Genomic DNA, 10,136 nt, shown 5'->3' with positions numbered 1-10,136 from the left:
TCTCGTGCCTCAGCCTCCCAAGTAGCTGAGACTACAGGCACCTGCCACCATGCCTGGCTAATTTTTGTATTTTTAGTAGAGACAACGTTTCACCATATTAACCAGGCTGGTCTTGAACTCCCAACCTTACGTGATCCACCTGCCTCGGCCTCCCAAAGTGCTGGGATTACAGGGGTGAGCCACCGTGCCTGGCCTCTTTCTGGGATCTTTTTATATGCACATGCTGCCTTCTGTACTAGACAGCCTGCTCTTTGTGTATAGCATTTACAAACACACAGTCCCGGTTGAAATCAATTTATAGTTTGTGTGAACTTGGACAAGTTATTTAATCTCTCTACACCTTAGGTTTCTTGTGTGTGAATGAAGATAATAATATTGAAGTATTATGAAAATTAAATTTCTATCTCCATAGCCCTTCATTGTGCTTTTTCACAAAAAAAAACTCCAATAAATATTATGCTTGCAGTTGTTGCTGCTGATAGTGAACTAGTGATGGTTAGTTGAATATTCTTTGGTGAGAACACAGGCCTCCTGATGAGTTCTGTCTTAGCCCACAATAATCTTGGACTTAGCAGGTATGAAAAAGTAGGAAAGCAAGGACAAAAGAAATTGAGCATTTTATTTTAGCCATAATTGAGATTTGGAATAAAAATATTATTTTTATAATCTACTGTCACATTTTACACAAATGAGACACATCAGTTCTTCTATAAATAGGGCACTTTCATCTAATTGTTTATTTTTTACTGCTACCACACCCATACATTAGGTAGGACATAGCTTTTCATTTCTATCATTTACACAGTGAGGAGCTAATGAAATATTTAGAAAATTTATACCTCTATTATTTAAATTCAATCAACTTTGCAGGTAGACTATAATCATTCAAAGAAAAAACATTTTATAAGCCAAGACCTGTGTATGCCATTGCCATGCATTCACAGCTAGACAACTGAAGCTGTTTTCACTTGACCCTGATAAAGGAGCATGCATCTTTTTTGCAGCCAAAGAGCGTACATCTTTTTTTGTGTGTGTGGTTAAAATGCAATACACAAACTCACACTCAGAAAATATAGCACACATCTTTTTTTCTATAAAAGTTGATGTTAAATTAATTTTAATATGTATGAAAGCATGACTAAGGTAATAACAAAATCGAAACAGAGAACGGCTATGGGGCAGATCATGAAGAAATCCTATCTAATCAAATCTTCAAGTGATCATAAAGTCAGATTTTTATTTATAATTTTAGTATCTACTGTAAGCAGAACTTGTATTATACATTGTGGAAGATAGAAGAGTAAATAAAATACCTCCTCTCAGAGAGTCTTATAATATATCATTAATTAGCATAATAAAGTAACAAATCAAGGAGCAATGGAGACTAGGGCCTTCATGTAGTCTAGATAACTTTATTCCATGATCATGATTATGATCATCATCCTAGCTAACATAGACTTCTAAGGCGGCCATACCAAAAGACCATATACTGAAAAGCTTAAACAATGAGAATTTATTTCTCACAGTTCTAGAGGCTGGAAAGACAAAGATCAAGGTGCCAGCAAGGTAGGTTTTATTCTAAGTCCTCTTCCCTTGGCTTGTAGGTCACAGCCATCTCCCCGTGTGCTCACATGACTTCTCTGCATACACACAGCAAGAGAGAAGGAACAAAACTTTCCGGTGTCTCCTCTTATAAGGGAACTAATCCCATCATGAGAGCCCTACTCCTGTGACCTTGTCTAACCCTAATTACCTCCCAAAGGCCTCGTCTCCAAATGTTGTAACTTTGGGGTTATGGCATCAACTTATGATTTGTGGGGAACACAAACATTCAGTCCATAACACGAACCGTGTATCACTTATTTGCATGTCTTCTCTCATTGACTCTTCACAATGATTCAATAGGGTAGATGCTATTATAATTTTTATTTCTCTTTCAGAGATAAAGAAATAGGTTCAGGAGTTGGAGTTCCTTGTATAGAGTTCACACACCAGTAAATAATCATTCTGATATTTTCACAAAGGGTCTTTTGGTTGGCTGGTTGGTTGGTTGCTCGGATGGATGATTGTTTTTCTTCAGCAAGTAATTTAAATGTTAGAACTATGTATATTTTGAATGATACTTCAACAATCCCTTTCTCAACAAGAATGAATGTCTGGAGGGGCCCTAAGTTTCTTCATATACAAAATAAAAGAAGTGAAAAATCATATGTAAGTTTTTTTTTTTTTTTTTTTTTTTTTTTTTTTTTTTTTTTTTTTGAGGCGGAGTCTCGCTCTGTCGCCCAGACTGGAGTGCAGTGGCCAGATCTCAGCTCACTGCAAGCTCCGCCTCCCGGGTTCACGCCATTCTCCTGCCTCAGCCTCCCGAGTAGCTGGGACTACAGGCGCCCGCCACCTCGCCCAGCTAGTTTTTTGTATTTTTAGTAGAGACGGGGTTTCACCGTGTTAGCCAGGATGGTCTCGATCTCCTGACCTCGTGATCCGCCCGTCTCGGCCTCCCAAAGTGCTGGGATTACAGGCTTGAGCCACCGCGCCCGGCCGATATGTAAGTTTTGCTTGTCTTTTCAAATGTTTTAATTTTTTAATTTAATGGATATCAAATTGCAATAACACATTGAGCATCATATGGATCAAAAGCACAAATTTTCTCTGAATTTATTATTATTCTTTTCAAATGAGTATGAGAATCCTCTGAAACTTTCCAAAAATCAAAATGAAGATAATAATGCTGCCTACACCCAATCCTTAATGTAAATTTGCTGTACAAAGGAAAGTTTTTAATATTACATTTATTAGAAATCAAAACACTGAGTTAAAGAACATTGTCAGGCTAATCAGGGTTTGGGGTAAGGTAGTTATTTTGTTATAGTTCTTTGTGTTTGTATAAAAGTGTCCCCAGGAAGAATAGAAAGAAAATGATAGAGAACTAGAAAACATGAAGAGAAACCAATAATTTAAAGCAAATCTTACCACAACTTTTGTAACTAATCAATGCAGGAAAAGCTCCCTGTGCTTCTCTCTTGCTTCTTTGTGGGAATATTAATGTGCTGTCTGGTTTCTATGCAATTTTGCCATGCCTACTTGCATACTTGAGCACATATCCATTCTTTAATTGACAGAGGAATATTTAAGCATTGAAAAAAAAGTAAGAAAACCCAGACCTGGAGCGGCATGCTCATCCCTGGGAGAAATGGGATGTATTTTGTGAGAACTGATGCTTCAATTGCTGCATTGTTCAGACTTCAGTCAGTCTCATTCCAACAAGAGGCAGAAAATCAATGATTGGATGTTGTAACTTTCCACTTCAGAGCACAAGTTGTGTTTTTATTACTAGTGTGCCAAAAGTCTTAATTTTTAAATGCTGACAAATTGTCTGCATCAATAGAACTATGATTCAACTTAATTTATAAATATATATAACAGATAGGCCTCAATGTTCTAATGCTGCTTTCCACACAGTTTGTTAAATATCAAAGCATCTAGAAAGCCTTATTCTTATGGGGTCTCCTCTGGCATTGTAATCTCTTCCTTGCTTATATGTAACACTTAAACAGTTTAGTGTTTGCTAATTGCTCCTGAAATATCACCAGCATTTATTCATATTTCTTGTATCATTGAGATGAAAGAAAGCAAATAGTCTATGATATCCTGTTTGCAAATAGCCTGGACATACTCTTCCTCTAGAAGGAACTATTGGTTCTTTTCTAAAAGGCCTCATGATGATTCATCATTTAGATTTCCTATGTTGAACTTTATTCTTGCTAGGTTTTCTCCAAAAAATGTCACAAGAAACTAGGAAGCAGAAGGTGTGAAAGGGAAGCTCAGAGAATTCTGTCATCATGAATACAGACTACTCTGCCATGGGATGATTTTCTAAATCAGATGGGTTTCTGAAGTTGGCAGAATGTTACCTAATCTTTAGTGAAACCACCTAAAGAGCTATGTTTGAGATGTTCCCTATTTTCAAGAACTTTGATATTCTTGCCATCTTATATCCAAAAGAAGTATAAAAGGAAATATAATGAATTGGTTCTTCAAAGAGATATTTTTAGATTTTATATGATGGAATAGGTAAAATAAAAATGCATTTAAGGAGAAGTCCTGATTATATAACACTGAGTTGCTTTGCCAGCTATCTCCCTGAAATGCATTTTTCTAACACATTTGTTCCAAAACACTTTCCACACAATGAGTATTCATTTCAACCAATATGGGGATGACTCTGTGGTTTATGTATGATGTAAGCATTCCAGGGTCCTTTCCAAAGTACTAATTTGACTCATAAAAACATTTTATTTTAAGTAGACTTCAAAGAATAAAGGTTTGATTCTTGATTTTTGCTTCTAACAACTATCAGGTTTAGAATGTGTTCAAAATGCAATAATCAAATATTTTAACCTCCAGGTTTTTTCTTCGTTCAAATTTCTTACTTAATTCAGACCAAAAATAATAACATAATAAAGAAATGTGTTAAAATATTGACCAAGGCAAAAGAGACATCTCTTGTGAGAAGAGGATAAAAAATTAAGCAATACTTTTTAAAGCTAACAAATAGTGCTTTTTATCTCTCAATTTAAAAAAGTATCCAGTTAAATGGCTTTGTTATTTAAATTAAGAAAAATGATTGCACATAAAAAGGGCAAATGTCTTTAGTAGACAAAATGTTGGCTCATTTTGTTCACCAAATTATTCCTATCATGGCAATGAACAAAGGGAAATGTGGATTACTGAAGTGAGGGTTTTAAACAAACACATAGTGGAAAATGAGAGGATAAGAAATTTCTGACTCTCAATATTTGCTAACTTAAAATTTTAAATATAGGAAAACACTTCAACGATACTGACAAAGTTACCATCAACCGTGTATAATTTCTGCAAAATCGTTCACCATCAAAATGCAATGCTTCTCCTAAGGCTAATATTCATTTCCGGAATGCAATTTGATTCGGAATATAATAATGCGAGAAAATAAATGATGAAGAAAGATGCACACACACACACACACACACACACACACTCACTCACACACACACACACAGTCCTAAGCAGTACAGTTCCTTGAAACAAGATTCCTGACAGTCAATACATTTCACATTATTTCAATATCTCATAAATCTTCATTCGACTAATTCCTTCAATACTGAGGAGAAGTAAAAAATATATAGTAAAAAATGGTTTGCACATTGTTGCAAATCATACTAAACATTTGCAAAAAAAATCTGGAGGTCAGGAACTGCTATTAATATTCAGATAATACTACTAATGAGGTGATTATTCAGTGCCATTATAATGAGAACTGCTGTAATTTGGATTTTATGCTTACCATCTCTCAAAACTATCAAAAGGTTTTCAGTTATGTATTACTCTAAAGGCAGAAAAGATCTTTTCTCTTTTCTCTAAAAAAGAGTCTTAAAGAATTATGTGAAAACAATTTTAAAGGAATAAATTAGAATTTATTTTAAAACTTGGAATCTGTAACAATGATACCTAATAGTAGTAATTCAGACACTATGCTCTGAGTTCTGATTCATATAATAATTTATTCTAACATATAATAGTTTTTGCTAAATTCACCCACCTTAAGACCTTTTTTGAAAGCACCCGAGTGAAAAAAAATATATATTCCCTGGAATGTTATGCTTCTTGGTGGCTTTCAGAACTACTACTTCCTTTTAAAGGGCAACACTAGGGGGAAAAATTGCATCTGCAAATGTGGTGTGGCAGACGAGACACTTTGTGCCCAGGAAATGCCTCACTAAATTATGCTAGTTTGGGGACTGGCCAAGTTTCTAATGGGGTGATGAGCATCGTGTACTTCCCCTAGGCGGGGACTCTGGTGATGTGACATTTTGCCATCAGCCCCGCTTCAGAGCATGACCCAGAATAGAGAAAACTAGGACTGACCAGGCTTACAGTAAGCAGCGTTCCTGTCTTTCAGCAGCAAGCTTTCTTCCTTCACTCTAAGGCTTTTCTCTATTGCCCTTTTAAAGCGCGACTCAGTGGGCAAAATGTTGCCATCATTGTTAGCTGGTAGCTATGAGAAAAGTTTTTTTTTTTTCTTTTAGTTTTTTTCTTTGAGAAAGGGCTTTTTTTGTCTAGGTTTTGGTTTTTTTGCTCTTTGGATTGGAGTTATTAGGTCACATCTAAATTGGATAATGCAAGCCAACATTTTGGTGATAAACTGTGGATACATATATATATATATACACACATATAATTTAAAAAAAATTTTTTACACAACTATCCTTAGAAAAACAGTTTAGTGAAGGCAAAATTTTATCTCTATCTTCTTAGGGTTTTCAGCTGGGCCTTAGAATTAATTGACAAAAGATAGATAACAGGACAAAAGCATACATATTTACTGAGTATATATTTTAGTTTTACATGACATGGAAGTCATCATGAGGAAATAAAGACGCAAAGAAGGAGTTAGCCTTGAATGCTTCTATACTGAATTGAACTGGACACTGAGTAGTAAATTATGAAAATGTGACAAGATGAAGGACTTGGGCTAGGGTAGTTAATGGTGAAAAGGGAACTAGGAAGATAAGGGTTAGTTTAACAATGTTTGTTTGTACAGATTTTTCTCAACTCTTACTCCCATCTCTGGTGATGAGAATGTTATTTTCTTTCTAGAATGAGGAGGGCATCTTCTATATGGGAGTTCTGTCTCCTGCTTTCAGGAAAAAAAAAGGGGGGAGGTCAGAGTGACCTTCTTGTACTTGCTGTTTTTTAGGTGCCTTTAGCTCAAAATAATCCTCATGCCAAGTGGCTTATTTTGGAGTGGCATATTATTACACACTTAAAAAGTCTCTTTCATTTTGTTTCCCTATATTTCAAAATCAAACAGATACTAGATGTACATATATATGAATACTGGTAAAATTATAAATGCAAGTAATATATTCAACTTAAAAAGACTATCACTTTAAATTGGCCTTTGGTTTAAGAAATAATTCAGATACATGTAATTCATTTGGTTTTTTAGCCATGTCCTTTTAAATTTGAAGTACTTTATGCTTTCTTCAAAATTAATAAATCCTATGAAAAAAGACAGAAGACTTTAAAGTCTCAGATAAATTTTAACTTAGAAATTTATGCATGTGTCCAATTTCTTACATGATGAAATGAATAAATGGGGAATATATAATCATTAACGGCACATGTGTGGTATAGCACAGAATCATTACAGTAAGAAATAATTTGCTATATAAACTCTAAAACATATGTAGTCAGAGTTGAAATTTGCAATCCACACATAACAAATAGTCTACAATTATCATTTTTATCATCCTTGTATTTTTAGCTTTGGGTAAATAGTAAATACATTTCATCTTCGTGTTGCACTGCATGATAGAGGGCACATAAAGACATGATAACTTGCTGAACTCCTTGGGTATCTCATACAGCCTTATTTCTGTCACTTACTCCACCACCCAGATCTCAGCTTTTTTTTTTTTTTTTTTTTAATCTCAGCTTTTATTCCAGTGTTGGACTCTGACTGAAGGGCATCCAGTCTATTGGCTGAGTGACACCAATCAGATTATCTAACAAGAATTTAAATGAGAGACAGAAATTGTGATTTGTCTGCAGAATAGTCAATATACTAAACCAAAGGAACAATTCCATCAACTTCCTTGCTGCAATCCTGGGTTACAGCACATTTGCAGTAAGTTTCTGCAGTTAATTTACTTTTATCTAATATGCTTTTAGTTAGAGATTCTTTTTAAAAATGAACATTGCATATATCAAAGCTTATATTATACGAATTGCATGCAATGGTAGTCTTGAGTTTGCTACAGGGGAAAAACGGGGAACCTAAAATGATGCATCTCACTGAATATACTCTACCATGAGGGGAAAAGTTAGATAACAGAAATAGTCACCAAATTTGAAAAATGTGAAGATTCAGAGACTTAAATCAAAGAGAGGTAGAATCTAATTCTTATCCATGATGATAAATTAAGCTAGTAAAGAGTAGAAAAGCTGGTAAGGATGATGTAAATTACTTCAAAAACCTTCTAGGGGAAAAATACAAAAGAATACATTTTTTCACATGTAAACATGTTGTTTTGAGGTTGAGTTAACAATTTTGGGGATCCTGCTCTGAAGTGAGTGCTTTTAGAGGTAAAAGTTTTAAAAAGAACAAAATTAAAGCTTAAAGAAGTGTGGTGACTTTCTCGTCATCCCAAGCTAGTAACAATAGAACTGAGATTCATTTTCTATTTCCTGACTTCACGTCCAATATTTCCACGTTCTTTCTATTTTTCTTGCAGTGATCTAGAAAATTGTGAGGCAGTGAGAGACTCTATATAATTTTTTTCCTTTTTAATAGTAAAAGCCGATTATCATGTAGCTGTCACATAGCTTTATAGAGCAGATAAAAACATTTGTTTAAATGAGTCTGATACCCCTGTTTTATACTGAGAAAAATAAGGTTTACAGATGTCCATTGATTTGTCCATGAGGACCCAGTTAGACAATGGTCAAGATTATAGGCAAGTGTCAGGCTTGTAGTCTACTACCTTTCATTCATCTAATTAACACAGTACTAGTTATTGATATTGATATGGACTTTTAATTCTTTAAAGACAACGTGGATATAGGTGTCATACATCTGATTGATCACTTACTTTTCACTTACTCTAATGCATTTAGGTAGAATTATAGTAAATAAAACATATAGAAGATACACACTACCTTCTTAATTATGTCACACATAAAGGAAATATTGACATTTGACAATAAAATGCAGATGAATTGACTGGCTCCTTTATTCTGTGTTTAACTAGACTTAAGATAGCTGCAACAGAGAAGGTTTTCATTGCTGCCATCTCAGCAGTCTTGTCATCCTTGTTCAGATAAAACACCCTATGTGTTTTATACCCCCATCCTAGGAGTCTTAAATTGCTAGTCATTATATAGTTTCATTCTTCAGTTAAACCATATTATAAATTTTCATATAGGAAGACAGAGTTGTAGAGGCGCTATAAAATTAGGTTACTGAATTATAATTATCTGGTATTCTAATTTAAAATTTTTATTTTCTGAGATATTTAAAATATAATGAAACATCACCAGCACTTAGTTTTTTTGCCTATAATTTTTTTTATAATAACATCTTCTCATAACCACCCCTTGCTTCTGCAGAAGAGATGTTATAGTATTCTAGTCATTATAATAATTTCCATGCCCTGTCCATATATTTGCATTGGTAATTTTATTAAGAAGTTTGTTCTCAGAGCTCAGGTCTTTATAAATTGTCAATAAAAGCTAGTGTAACCTAAAATTCATTTTATAATATTCACTCCACTTAATGTTTGGCCCTTTAACATTTTAGATTTTAAAAAATATATATATCCAATTCCATTAATCAGACTTTTAAATATTTTTAAATAAGTGCTAATATTTTCAAATAAATATACAGCTCAATGAATTATTACGAAGTGTAAATAGCCATGTAACCACCATCAGGATCAAGAAATAGACCAGCTCCAAATCCCAAAAGCCCTCTTCCCTCCTCCTCAAGGTTTATTGCTATCCTGATTTCCAACACCAGAGACTTATTTTTACCTCTTTTTGAGCTGTATAAATAAAATCATACAGAATATATTATTTTACGTATGGCTTCTGCCACTCAGGATTATGTTTGTAGAGTAATGTGCTGTTTTGAGTAGCAGTAGTTTAATCTTTTTTCATTGCCTTATCATATTTATTTTCCCATTTTACTATTGGTAGACATTTGAATTGTTTCCAGTTTTGGGCTATTAAGATTATACTGATATGGACATCTTAATATATTTATTTTGGTGCACATATGTTCCATTTCTACTTGTTATAAACCTAGGATTTCTGGGTCATTGGTAAACATGTGTTCACCATTAGTAAATAATGTCCAAAGAGTTTTCAAAAGTGATTTCACTAAAGTACAATGCTATGAGTTTACATTATTGACAATTGACATGATTTGGATTTGGGTCCCCACCCAAATCTCAGGTTGAATTGCGATCCTTAATGTTGGAGGAGGGAACTGGTGGGAGATGATCGGATTACGGGGACAGATTTTTTCCCTCACTGTTCACATGATAGTGAGCTATCACGAGATCTGGTTGTTTAAAAGTGTGTAGCACCTCTCC

The sequence above is a fragment of the Rhinopithecus roxellana genome, chromosome 2 (genome assembly GCF_007565055.1).
Source record: "Rhinopithecus roxellana isolate Shanxi Qingling chromosome 2, ASM756505v1, whole genome shotgun sequence".
NCBI lineage: Eukaryota > Metazoa > Chordata > Mammalia > Primates > Cercopithecidae > Rhinopithecus > Rhinopithecus roxellana.
The sequence above is the reverse complement of the archived record's forward strand: the minus strand, read 5'-3'. Positions refer to the sequence as shown.